This window comes from Hemiscyllium ocellatum, unplaced genomic scaffold, assembly GCF_020745735.1.
Source record: "Hemiscyllium ocellatum isolate sHemOce1 unplaced genomic scaffold, sHemOce1.pat.X.cur. scaffold_719_pat_ctg1, whole genome shotgun sequence".
NCBI lineage: Eukaryota > Metazoa > Chordata > Chondrichthyes > Orectolobiformes > Hemiscylliidae > Hemiscyllium > Hemiscyllium ocellatum.
Window position 1 is genome coordinate 177027 of NW_026869196.1, and position 14202 is coordinate 191228.

The window sequence follows — 14202 nt, forward strand, 5'->3', positions numbered from 1 at the left end:
AAACAAAGGGATCAGAGCCTGAAAGTTGGTTATAGAGAGATCAGGGATACAGTAAAACGTAGCTCCTGAAACGTAATAACATGAGACTTGCTCCCAGTACCATGTGCTAGTGAGAGAGGGAAAAAGAGGGCAGATCAGCTGGATGTGTGGCTGGGGAAATGGTGTAGCAGAGAAGGGTTTAGATTGTTCAGGGACTGGGACTGTTTCGGGATAGGTGGGACTTATACCACCCTGACAGGTTACCCCTGGGTAGAGCTGAGACAATTCTGGTGGGGGCTTTTGCATTTCCCTTGGTGAGGTTGTAACTAGTCTGGCAGGGCAATGGGAACTAAAGTGTAGGCTTAGATGGGTCAGATTCGGGTCAGGGAACGGGTGGTAGAATATTAGTGATGTAGTCAGCAGCTCAGAAAGCCAAAGGAAAGGAGGATTAAATGAGGATTGAGTCCCTCTTCATCCATCAGTCCTGTCATCCCAGGAATCAGAGTCAATAAAATCTGTCTCCAAGTGTTTCAGCAAAATGGTGGAAATCTACAATAAAAACAAAACCTGCTGGAGATCGTCAGCAGGTCTGGCATAATCTGAAATGGTGACAGGAGCAGGAAACATTGCAGCCTTGAAGAAGTATTGAGATGATCACACAGAACACTACAATATCGGTTACACGCTGAGTGCCAGAACGTGGGGCTAGAATAAATAGGTGCTTGATGACCAGCATGAATACGATGGGGCTGGAAAGTTTATGTTTCGGGTCAGGACTATTCATCAGGACTGACAAAGGGTCCCGACACACAACATCAACCTTCCTGCTCCTCTGATACTGCCTGACCTGCTGCACTTCCCCAGGCCCACATTGTATAGACTCTGACTTCCAGCATCTGCAGCCCTTAACTATCTCCACATCCCAGGGCTCAGTCTGGTGACCCTCCTTTACTGTCTCTCAATGACCAGGAGAGCCTTCCTTGGGAAAGGGGAACCAAGGTGTATACAGTACTCCAGGTGTGGTCTTACCAAGGCCCTTCCAGAAAGGGATCCCTGCTCCTGTACTCGAATCCTCTCACTAGGAAGGTCACACATCATTTACATCCTCTACTGCTTCCCATCCTGCCAGCTTCCGAAAAGAGGGAGTCACAGAGAAATACAGAATAAAATGGGGTCAGAGTCTCTGGTATAAAACTGTTGAACACAATGTCCCCATCTTATCCATTCCGGTCAGCAAGCACACATGCCTGTTGTGGTCATCTAAAAACTTCTGCAGTGTTTCCTACATCTGTCATCAATTCAAATGCTGCCTGACCTTCTGAGGATCTCCAGTACTTTTTGTTTTTATTGAAGATTTCCACCATTTTGCTGAGGCACTTAGGGTCATAGAGTTTTACAGCAAGGAAACAGACCCTTCAATCTAACTCATCCATATCAATCAGATATTCTACACTGATCCAGTCCCATTTGGGAGAGTTGGCCTATATCACTCTGAACACTTTCTATTCATGTGCCCCTCCAGATGCCTTTTAAATGTTGTAACCCTCCATGCATTCATTACTCCTGTTGCAGCTCATTCCAGACACACAGCAACCTCTGAGTGAAATGTTTGCCCTTCAGATCCCTTTTCACTCTTTCCCCTCTCACCTTAAACCTAATGTTCTCTAGCTTTGAACTCCCTGACACTGGATGGAAACAAAGATCTTGACTGTTCATCCTGTCTGTGCTCCTTCATAAGGTAATCCCTCAGTCTCTGATGTTCCAGGGAAAAAGTCTCAGCCTATTCTGGTATGTGTATGGAATGAGCTGCCAGAGGAAGTGGTGGAGGCTGGTACAATTGCAATATTTAAGAGGCATTTGGATGGGTATATGAATAGGAAGGGTTTGGAGGGATATGGGCCGCGTGCTGGTAAGTGGGACTAGATAGGGTTTGGATATCTGGTCGGCATGGACGGGTTGGACCAAAAGGTCTGTTTCCATGCTGGACATCTCTATACTCTGACTATTCAGCCTCTCCCTTTAACTCCACAATCCGAACAATAACCTTGGAGATATTTTCTGAAACCCTTCACGTTTCGCAAAACAGAGTCATAGAGGTGTCTGGAATGGAAACAGACACAGAATGGAAGCCCACACAAATATACAGAGGGAGAATGTGCAAACACCACACAGAGTGGAATCGAACCCGGTTCTTTTTGTTGATCACTGCACTTACCAATACAGGTCAGTGTCGCAAACGCAACCTTCAGCACCTGATCTCCGTGAAACTTTACTTCCGTGGAACTATGCAATTGTTCTGAGCCCTTCAGAGGAATTAAAGGGGATGGGGAGAAAGCAGGAATGTGGTTGAGATGTATATCTATAAAATAATTGTGTCTCCCTCCCCCCTCTGTTTTTTCTCCCCCCTACTCATCACCCCCTCCCACAACATTGAGGGGAGAAGACCTTGTCTATTTACCTTATCCCTGCCCCTCCTGATTTTATAAACCTCTTATAAGGTCACCCCTCAGCCTTTGACGCTCCAGGAAAAGCAGCCTATTCAACCTTTCCGTGTATCTCAAATCCTCCAATCCTTTTCTGACGCCTTTCAAGTTTCACAATATTGTTTTGATAGGAAGAAGACCGGAATTGCACGGAATATTCCAAAAGTGGCCTAACTAATGTCCTTTTCAGCCTCAGTATGATCTCCCAATTCCTATCCTCAATGCTCTGACTATTAAAGGAAAGCATACTAAAAGCCTTCTTCACTATCTTCACCTGTGACTCCACTTTCAAGGAGCTCTGAACCTGCACTCCAAGGTCTCTTTGTTCCGCAATGCTCAGAGGACCTTACCATTAAGTGTATAAGACCTGCTAAGATTTGCGTTTCCAAAATGCAGCACCTCACATTTTTCTAAATTAAACTCCATCTGCCACTCCTCAGCCCATTTGCCCATCAGATTAAGGTCCTGGAGTACTCTGAGTTCACCTTTTTCACTCTCCAATACACCTCCAATTTTGGTGTCATGTGCAAAATTACCAATACCTCCTATGTTCACATCCCAATTGTTTATATAAGTGATGAAAAGGAGTGGACCCAGCACCGATCCTTGTGACACTCCACCACCACACTCTGCCTTCTACCTTTGAGTCAGTTCTGTCTCCAAATGGCTAGTTCTCCCTGTATTCCATGAGATCTAACCTTGCTAACTAGTCTACCATGCTGAATGTGTTCTTAAAAGTCCATGTAGATCATGTCCACCACTCTGCCCTCATCAATCTTTTTTTTTCTAAAAAACATTCTAGTCCCATAAAACAGAATAGTACAGCACCCGAATACTTGGCCCACTATGTCTGTGTGGATCACGATGCTATTCCAAACTAATTCCACCTGCTTGTACATGGTCCATATCCCTGCCAACCCTAGCCTGCTTATGTGTCTGCCCAAATGCCTCTTGCACGTTGTGATTGTTTCTGCTTTTACCATCTGCCAGGAGAGTATGTTGAAGTCACCTACCACCACCTTCACAAGAAACCTGCCTACATAATTCTTGACGTTTGCATCACAGGATGGATAAGACAGTGCTTGGCATGCCTGACTATTGCTCAGTAAATTGAGTTGAGGAATTGGGACGTCATGTTGAGATTGCACAGACATTTGTGAGGCCTGTTCTGCAATACTCTATCCAGTCCTGGTCGCCCAGTTAACAGGGAGGGTATTATTAAGCTGCAGGGCATTCAGAAGAGATTTACCAGGATATTGCTGGGTATATAAGGATTCAGTTCTGAAAAATGGCTGGATAGTCTGAGCCTTTTTTTCACTGGAGCCTGGAGTTTGAGACATTATACTATAAAGGTTTATGAAAAAAATGAGGAATATAGATCAATTTAATGGTCGTTGCCTTTTCCTCAGGATGGGGGAGTCTCAAGAGGAGGAGCCACATTTTAAGGTTAGAGGAGAGAGATGTTCAAAAAAAAGATATGGGGCTATTTGCTACACCGAGGGTGGTTTGAGTGTGGAATGAACGTCCTGAGAAAGGGTTGATGTGGGTACAATTACAACATTTAAAAGGTATTTGGATAAACAGGTGAATAAGGAAGGGTTGGAGTTATATGGGCCAGCAACAGGCAGCTGGGAAGAGTTTAGTTTCAGATGATGGTGAGTATCAGCTGAAGGGTCAGTTGCTATGCTGTATGGCTCTATGACAAGAATATGGTTTTATTCCTTTATTGAATAAAGGATCAGGGCTGGGTCCACTGATGTGCATCATCTACATAAAGGAATTGGTTGAAAATATAGGAGTGATTGTGCGAAAGTTTGTTGAAGATCAAATTAATGATGTAGTGGGCAGTAAATACGGTTATCAAAGGGGATCTTGACCAACTGGGCCAGTGGACCAGGGAATGAAAGATGGAGTTTAATTCAGATGTTGGATTTTGTTAAGACAAACCAGGGAGGACTAACACAGTTAATGGAAGGGCTCTGGCCAGGGTTGTCGAAGAAAGAAAGAGAGAGAGACCAGGGGGTGCAAGTTACATTGTTCCTCGGAAGTGGCATACCAGGTGGACAAGGTGGGGAAAGCGGCATTTGGCACACTTGTCGACATTGGCCAGCACTTTGTTACATACGTTGGAGATATTTGTATCATTGTCCTAAATATTTCCCTTGGGCAGAGGAGGCCACGGGGTGACCTAAGAATGATGAATACCCAAGGGTAGGTGAGTCCAAAACTCGAGGGTATAAACAGGAGGTGAGAGAGCAAGGATTTAAAGAGGGAGTTAACGGGGAACGTTACCCACAGAGGATGGTGCATCGACGGAACAGACTGCCTCAGGCACATTCGAGAAACAAGAACAATTACAGCATGGAACAGACATTTGGGCAGGAACATGAAGAGGATAAGGTTGGAAGAGCTAAGGGCCAAATGCAGGCAATTGAGACTCATTCAGTTTAGGAAACATAGGCAGCATTGAGGAGTTGGCCCACAGGTTCTGTTTCCGTGCTGTATCACTCTGTATCCAGTTAAAGAGGATTAGTGTACCAAAATAAGGCATGTTGTAGACACTGAAGCAAGTTACAGCGATAGGGATGGTAGTCTGGAATGCAGTACGTCTCAACTATGTGGAGGGGCTATCGGGAATGGAGCAGGTTACAGGGCCAGGGACTATTGTAGGAGTTAAAACTGACTGAAGACAATGGTGCACAAGCCATGCCACAGATACAGTTTTGCAGAGTAGTGAGTCTTAGTACAGTGTTAGAGGGAGAACACAGAACAGAAAGATCCCAGGCAGCATTCACAACATCTCGTCGGAGGCCTACTCTCCCCTCTGTTGTCCTGACGCTCACTGAGACAGCACAGGCCTGGATTGATAACTATGAACTTCCGATGCTGTCTCAGTGCAATTTCAGTTAAAGTAGATGTGGTGACTGAGCATGGGGTGTGTCTATACTGTGCTCCCCACGCAACACTGTATCTATATCATGTATCATTAGCCAATATTTGCACTGTGCTCCCTGCTCTGTGCACTGTGAGTGATCTTACCTCACTGCAGGATTTATTGAAGGCTCCAGATCTCCCTGCCCTTTGTCTCTCTGGCTGACCAACCATCTACAATAAGGTGATGGATGAGACACACAGCAGTTGGGAAGTCTATTGAGTCAGGAACTTCCTGAGTACCTACAGGAGACAGAGAAATAGACAGAATGGGAAATTAGACTGATGCAGTGAGGGTTACACAAGGAGAATGGAAATGAACCCCACAGATATCTGGAAAATCCCAAGCTCCATCCCTGGCCTGTGCTGTTGCGTCTCTCTGGAGTGGAGAATTCTGTTGGCCCAGGATCTGGAGTAGCTGCAAGAGAGAGAGACACTGACAGAGGCAGCAATTAGACCCACACAGGGAGGGATACCACATGGAGAGAGACTAAGTGATATCACCGGAGTGCTGGAAGGCTTCAGGATCACACAATCATGTTGGAAGAATGGGTTTAGCTTCATGTATCAGTGCTCAGGGATGAACAACCAGTGAGCAGGTGAAGTGATGACCCAGTAACATTATTGTTAGGGCATTTGTCCAAAACCTCAGTTAGTGCTCAGGGGAGGCAGGTTTGAATCCAATCATAAGATATGGTGGAATTTAAAATCAATAATTTTAAAAATAGCAATTAACAATCCATAAACAAATATGAAACCATTGCTGATGTACAAAAATCACAATCTCTTAGATTAGATTCCCTCCAGTGTGGAAACAGGCCTTTCGACCCAACCAGTCCACGCCATCCCTCGAAAGAGTAACCCACTCAGACCCATCTCCCTCCACCTAATACACCTAACATTATGGACAATTTAGCATGGCCAATTCGCCTGACCTGCACGGCTTTGGACTGTTGGAGGAAACCGGAGAATCCGAAGGCAATTCACGCAGACAAGGGGAGAATGTGCAAACTCTACACAGTCGCTGGTATCGAACCTGGGACCCTGGTGCTGTGAGGCAGGAGTTCTCAGCACTGAGCCAGCGTGCCGCCCACTTGTCCTTTCGACAACGAGGTCTGATCATCCTCATGTAGTCTGCATGACATGCCTACAGCAAAGTGTTTGCCTCTCAATTGCCCTCTGAAATGGCCAAGCAAGCTACTCAGCTCATGGGCAGATAGGGCTGGGCTACAAAGGCTGGTCAGCCAGAGACACCAACATCCCCTACCTGATTTATAAAAAAAATCCATGAGGATGGTCCCACTGGAACTGTGCTGGGACCAGTGTCCTGGCCAAACATGTCAGTTGATTTATGAACAGGGCTTTAAAGTGACATAGAGGATGCAGGGACAGGGTTCGGGTGAAAGGAGCTTTCCAAATCCAAAGAAAAAAGGTGAAGCATCAGAACAGCATGGGGATGTGACTGAAGACAATCGGAAAGGAACAGGATGGGACAGAGTTGAACTAAAACTGTACATCAGTGAATAGGTTTGTTATAAGAAATTGTGGGAAAGAGTAAATTATGGGTTTTTTTTAAATGGACGAAGTCTTATCAATAAGGTGGATGGATTTGTGACACTGAGATAAAAGAGGCTTAGAAACCAGAGAAATGTGGTTACAGGGTGAACAAAAGGTGGACATAAATATTCAATGGATCACAACCTTGCGGAAACTCAGGCAAAGTGGGCAACACGAACAATAATGGGTAAGAAAGGCATTACAGAGAAAGCATTTGGCATCAGATCATGAAGTAGAGTCAGTATGAATGTAAATTCTGGCTACTACCTGCCAAGCTACAAGCAGCAGAACAGGTTTAGCCACCGAACAGCATTTCATGGCTCATCACTGCATTAAACAGGAACTCTTTGGAATTATTTTAATAAACATATTGTGATAATTTTGGGAAACATCAATATTCCCATAATCTGGGACAGTCACACTGACAACAGTGATATTGGAAGAGGAGTTCAGAGAATTAGTTTTCACTGTTTCTTTGAAAAACAAATTGTGCAACTGGCGAGGGACAAAACTATCTCAGAGCGACCGTAATCAAACTTCGTGAATGAGTAATGTCACCGGGAGAGATCCTCTGCGAAATTGTGATAAAGTGCAGTTTAAAGAAAGATAAAGTTTTAAAATGATTCACAGAAAGGACAAGCTACAAGTAGAAACAAAAATAACCAATAACATGAGTTGGAGAGGAGAACTGACCAAGGTAAACAGGCTAAACAGACTGAAATATGTGCCTGTAAATGAGCAGTGGAAAACATTTGAAGGAGCAGTGTAAAACACTCAACAAAAGGACATTCCATTGAAACAGACAAATCCTCAGCAAGAAATCCCCATCGGTCCCTCACTCAAGCAAAAAGGATCATATTAGATAATCGGGCTTAGAGGATCACCAAAATGTACTTTGTCCTGAAGTGAGAGAATATTTTAGGAGTAAGTTTTAAAGGGATTGCAAAGGATCTGCTCGCAGGAGGAGATCTGATGGAAGAGGGAATAATTGTCAAGGTTTTATGTCACAACAGGAACCGGGAGAGCTGAAGATGCTGGAGGTGGTGCGAGTGTTACAGAGAGTGGTCAGGGCCTGAAGGGTGTTACAAAGCCAGTACAGATTGCTGCAGCGGGAGGGGTTTGCAGAGGTAGGGAGGGACATAGGTATTTTTATTTATTCATTCATGGGATGTGGGTGTCACTGATTGGACTAACATTCTTTGCCCCACTGCTAATTACCCAGAGTATAGCACAGAGTCAGCCATATTGCTGTGGATCTGGTGTCCCGTGCAGGCCAGACCAGGTTAGAATGTCAGATGTTCTTCTCTAAAGGATGTAAGTGAAACAGATGAGTAGTTCCTACTGGTCAACAATGCTTTTATGTACAGCCACAACATGACATCCCAACTCCCAACTCCTACTCTCAGTGCTGTGCCCAAAGAAGGTAACCACCCCAAACGCCTGCTTCACCAGCCTGTCTACCTGTGACACCACTTACAAAGAACTGTGTACCTGCATCCCTGGGTCTCTGACTGACACCGCTCCCCAGGGCCCGAACATTAACTGTACAAATCCCGCCCTGGTTTGTTTCACAACATTGGAACACTCCATCTGCTATTCTTCAGCCCACTATCCCAGCAGTACTGTTAATCTTGTTGTATCATAGACAACTTTCTTCACTGTCCACTTTACCAACAATTTCAGTGTCACTCAAAAAACTTACTTACCACACAAACCAATATTCCCATCCAAACCATTTATCCAAATGACAAATAACAGGGGACCCACTACAGCACTGGTCACATGTCTCCAGTCAGAAAAACAACATGTCTCCCATCACCCTCTGTCTCCTACCATCAAGCCCAATTTTGTATCCAATTGACTAGCTCCTCCTGAATGCTATACCTTTTTACACTGATCTGAGCTTATTACACAGTTTACCAAACAGAACATACAACACAGAACAGTACAGCACAGGACCCTTCGGCCATGAAGCCATGCCCATCTTTGACCCGACGGTAAGATCAAACTAACCTACATACCCTTCATTTTGCTACCATCCATGTGCCTATCCAAGAGTCTGTTAAAATATCTCATTCTACCCACCCACCACTCTGTGTGTAAAGGACCTACATCTGAAATCTCCCCTTACACATCCTCCAATCACCTTATAATTATGCCCCCTGGTACCATGTATGCCGTGGCATAAAGAGGTCTCTCACTGTTTATTCTATCTTTGCCTCACACCATCTTGTTGACTTCTATCAAATCACAGCACACTCTTCTTCATTCCTATGAGAAAAGCCTTAGCTCCCTCAACCTTTCTTCATAAGACATGCCCTCCAGTACAGGCAGCATCCTGGTAAATCTCCTCTTTACCCTCTCTAAAACTTCCACATCCTTCCTGTAATGAAGGGATCAAAACTGAACACAATATTCTAATTGGGATCTAAACAAGGCTGTATAGAGCTGCAGCATAACCGCATGGCTTTAAAACTCAATCCCCTAGCTAATGAAAGCCGATACAACATATTCTTTCTTAACAACACTCTCAGCTTGGTGGCAAATTTGATGGATCTCTGGTCATGAAACCCAAGATTGATCTGTTCCTCCACACTATCCAGTATTCTGCCTTTATCCCTGTATTCTGCATTCAAGTCTCACCTTCCAAAATACACCACTTCACACTTTTCCAGATTTGACTTCATCTGCCACTTCTCAGCCCAGCTCTACATCCTGTCAATGTCCCATTGCAATCTCCAATAGACATCCACACTATTCACCACTCCACCAACCTTCATGTCATTGAGAAACTTACTAACCCAATCTTCCACTCACACATCCAAGTCATTCATAAAATCACCAAAAGCAGACGTCCTGTAACCTCTCCGTGCAGAAAACCACTGGTCACCGAGCTCCAGGCTGAATGCATCACCCTCTGTCTTCTATGGGCCAGGAATTCTGTATCCAGACAGACAGGTTTCCATATATCCCATGCATTGTTCTTTCTCAATGAGCCATAAATGTGTTTTGTCACATTCTCAAAGGATGCAATAAGATTTGTGATCATGACCTGTCCCTTACAAATGCTGACTTTCTCTAATCAAACTATGGTTTTCCAAGGAATCATAAATCCTGTATCTCAGAGTCTCCAATAATCTGCACATCACAGACAGAAGACTGACAGGTCTGTAGTTCCCAGGATTATCTCTATTCCCTTTCTTGAATAACGCATGGCTGATTCACCTAACCTGCACATCTTTGGGCTGTGGGTGGAAACCGGAGCACCTGTTGGACACCCACACAGACATGGGGAGAATTTGCAAACTCCACACAGACAGTCGCCCGGGGCTGGAATTGTAATCGCGTCCCTGGTGCTATGAGGCAGCAGTGCTAACGACTAAGCCACCGTGCTGGCCCATGTAACTCTCTAGAGCCCTGCTTCTGATCCTTCGTTCCTCAACCTTAGGTTTAGCTTCATTCTTCATCTTGACGAGATGTGCTACATCCCTTGGAACCTTGTCAAATGCTTTGCTGAAGTCCACGTAGACAACGCTGACTGCTCTGCCTTCATCTATCTCTTGGCCACCTCCTCGAAGAGTCAATCCAGTTTGTGAAATACGGTTTCCCACTCACAACGCCATGCTGAGTATCTCTAATCAGCCCTTGCCTTTGCAAATATATGTAGCTCCTTTCTCTCCGAATCTCCTCCAACAACTTACCCAGCACTGGCTCACTGGGCTGTGATTTCCTGGCTTTTCCCTGCAGACCTAAAGTGATGGAATAGCATTAGCCACCCCCTACTCTTCCGGTAACTCATTGTGTCTGTTGATAATATAAATATCTCTGTTAGGGACACCACAATCTCTTCCCTAGCTTCCCATGAATATTCAAGGATAGACCGAATGAGCTATTGAGGATTGATCTACCCGTATTTGTTTTAAGATTCCAGAACTTTCTCTTCTCTGTTGAGGATTCTTTCCAAGACATCACTATTCATTTCCTCAAGTTCCCGAGATTCCATGTCTTTCTCCACACTAAATACTGACATCACTATTTTGTCTAATACCTCAACCACCTCAAGGTAAGGTGCCCTATTTTCTACCAAGTTACTCTTTAGCCTTTATTGAAACTTGTGTAAAGGTTTCTGAAAATTCAAATAAACCGTATCCTCGGTACAATGACCCCTACACACGTATCTACTCTGCCATTTATACTCACGCCAATAAAAATACAATCCTACAGGCTTAAAGCCGCATTCTCTTTTTATTATAAGTGTTTCTGGGGGTCCAGTTATTATTCACTGACATATCCTTTCAAACATATTTTAGCTCCCGACCTACTGTCAGGCCAACACTGTTTGGTTTCAGACTGGCAGCAAAAAGGATTATGGGGGTTCGTGTTTAACAAACTGAAAAAGGGAGCTTACAGGTTCACCAGGTAATAGATGTTTTGGAAATAAGGAAGGTCATGGGGACTGAAGGACATTATGAAAATAGGGAGTGATGTGGGGACTGTATGAGGTTATGGAGATAGAGTGTGCAGTGGTGACTGAAGAACATCATGGAGATAGGGAGTGCTGTGGGGCCTGAAAGGGGACAAAGAGATCTGCATGGCTGTTGGGCCAGAAGGAAGTTGCACAGATCAGGAGGATCATGGGAATTGAAGGAGGTTACTCTGAATGGGAAGGTCGTCAGAAATGGATGAGATTATGGAAATTGGGAGGGTCGTAGGGCCTTTTGGAGTTTATGGAGTTAGGGAGGTTTGTGGGGAAGGATTCAGGTTACATGGATAGGAAGAGTCGTGGGGACTGAAGGAGTGTATGGAGATAGGGAGGGCTGTGGGTACTGAAGGAGGTGATATAGATAGTAAGTTTATAGAGAAGCACAGGAAAGAAGAGCATGTATCGACCATTTGAACACAGAGTCGGTCCCACCATTCAATATGATCAGGGCTGATAATCTAACCCAGTACAGTGCTCCTGCTTTCACACGTACTCTGATATTATAGTGACGATGGCATTTAGTGATACAGCGGACTGTAGTAACTGGGACGGGGGTGGTATCTTACAGAGATAGGGAGGGTTGTGGAAGTTGGGACAGGTGACAGATACAGGGCGGGTTTTAGGAATTGGAGGACTTTACAGGGATTTGGAGGAATGCAGGGATGGGACGTGGTAACAATCACAGGGAGGATTTAGGGAGCTGGATCTGAGACAGGTACGGCTGAGAACAGAAGTGAGTCAAACAGTCAGGACTGGCAGGGACTAGGTAGAGTGAATAAATTAAACTGCATTTATTTCAATGCAACGAGCCTAACAGGGAAGGCAGATGAACTCAGGACATGGTTAGGAACATGGGACTGGGATATCATAGCAATTACAGAAACATGACTCAGGGATGGGCAGGACTGGCAGCTTAATGTTCCTGGATACAAATGCTCCAGGAAGGATAGAAAGGGTGGCAAGAGAGGAGGGGGAGTGGTATTTTTGATAAGGGATAGCATTACAGCAGTTCTGAGGGAGGATATTCCCAGAAATACATCCAGGGAAGTTATTTGGGTGGAACCGAGAAATAAGAAAGCGATGATCACCTTATTAGGATTGTATTACAGACCCCCCAATAGTCAGAGGGAAATTGCCAAACAAACTTGTAAGGCGATCTCAGCTATCTGTAAGAATAATAGGGTAGGTATGGTCGGGGATTTTAACTTTCCAAACATTGACTGGGACTGCCATAGTGTTAAAGGTTTAGATGGAGAGGAATTTCTTACGTGTGTACAAGACAATTTTCTGATTCAGTATGTGGATGTACCTACTAGAGAAGGTGCAAAAATTGACCTACTCTTAGGAAATAAGGCAGGGCAGGTGACTGAGGTGTCAGTGGGGGAGCACTTTGGGGCCGGCGACCATAATTCTGTTTGTTTTAAAATAGTGATGGAAAAGGATAGACCAGATCTAAAGGTTGATGTTCTAAATTGGAGAAAGGCCAATATAGACGGTATTAGGCAAAAACTTTTGAAAGCTGATTGGAGGCTGATGTTCGCAGGTAAAGGGACGGCTGGAAAATGGGAAGCCTTCAGAAAATGAGATAACAAGAGTCCAGAGAAAGTATATTCCTGTCAGGGTGAAAGGGAAGGCTGGTAGCTATAGGGAATTCTGGATGACTAAAGAAATTGAGTGTTTGGTTCAGAAAAGGAAGGAAGCAAATGTCAGGTATAGACAGGATCGATCGGGGGAATCCTGAGAAGAGTATAAAGGAAGTAGGAGTATACTTAAGAGGGAAATCAGGAGGGCAAAACGCGGACATGAGATAGGGCTGACAAATAGAATTAAGGAGAATGCAAAGGGTTTTTACAAATATATTAAGGAGAAAAGGGTAACTCGGGAGAGAATAGGGCACCACAAAGATCAGCAAGGCGGCCTTTTTGTGAAGCCACAGGAAATGGTGGAGATATTAACTGAATATTTTGCACCAGTATTTACTGTGGAAAAGGATATGGAAGATATAGACTGTAGGGAAATAGATGGTGACACCTTGCGAAATGCCCAGATTACCGAGGAGGAAGTGCTGGATGTCTTGAAACGGTTAAAAGTAGATAAAGCCCCAGGACCTGACCAGGTGTACCCGAGAACTCTGTGGGAAGCTAGAGAAGTGATTGCTGGGCCTCTTGCTGAGATATTTTTATCATCGATAGTCACAGGTGAGGTGTCAGAAGACTGGAGGTTGGCAAAAGTGGTGCCACTGTTTAAGGAGGTGGGTAAAGACAAGCCAGGGAACTATAGACCGGTGAGCCTGAACTCAGTGGTGGGCAAGTTGTTGGAGGGAATCCTGATGGACAAGATGCACATATATTTGGAAAGGCAAGGACTGATTAGGAATAGTCGACATGGCTTTGTGCATGGGAAAACATGTCTCATAAACTTAATTGAGTTTTTTGAAGAAGCAACAAAGAAGATTGAGGAGGGCAGAGTGACAGATGTGATCTATATGGACTTCAGTGAGGCATTCGACAAGGTTCCCCATGGGAGACTGATTAGCAAGGTTAGAACTCATGGAATACAGGGAGAACTAGCCATTTGGATACAGAGCTGGCTCAAAGGTAAAAGACAGAGAGTGGTGGTGGAGGGTTGTTTTTCAGACTGGAGGCCAGTGACCAGAGCAGTGCCACAAGGATCAGTGCTGGGCCCTCTTCTGTTTGTCATTTACATAAATGATCTGGATGCGAGCAAAAGATGTATAGTTAGTAAGTTTACATATGACACCAAAATTGG

General features: G+C 44.6%; 2 long non-coding RNA genes across 2 annotated transcripts in view; one reads left to right on the plus strand and one right to left on the minus strand.

Moving 5' to 3' along the window:
* Positions 1–14202, minus strand: part of LOC132814181 (uncharacterized) — a 58677-nt gene that overhangs the window by 14976 nt on the left and 29499 nt on the right. The window contains exon 5 of the long non-coding RNA XR_009644335.1: positions 5502–5636. This is a non-coding gene — a long non-coding RNA (uncharacterized LOC132814181). The remainder of the gene's footprint in view (positions 1–5501; positions 5637–14202) is intronic.
* Positions 1–14202, plus strand: part of LOC132814182 (uncharacterized) — a 62151-nt gene that overhangs the window by 14960 nt on the left and 32989 nt on the right. The gene's annotated exons all lie outside the window — the stretch shown is intronic.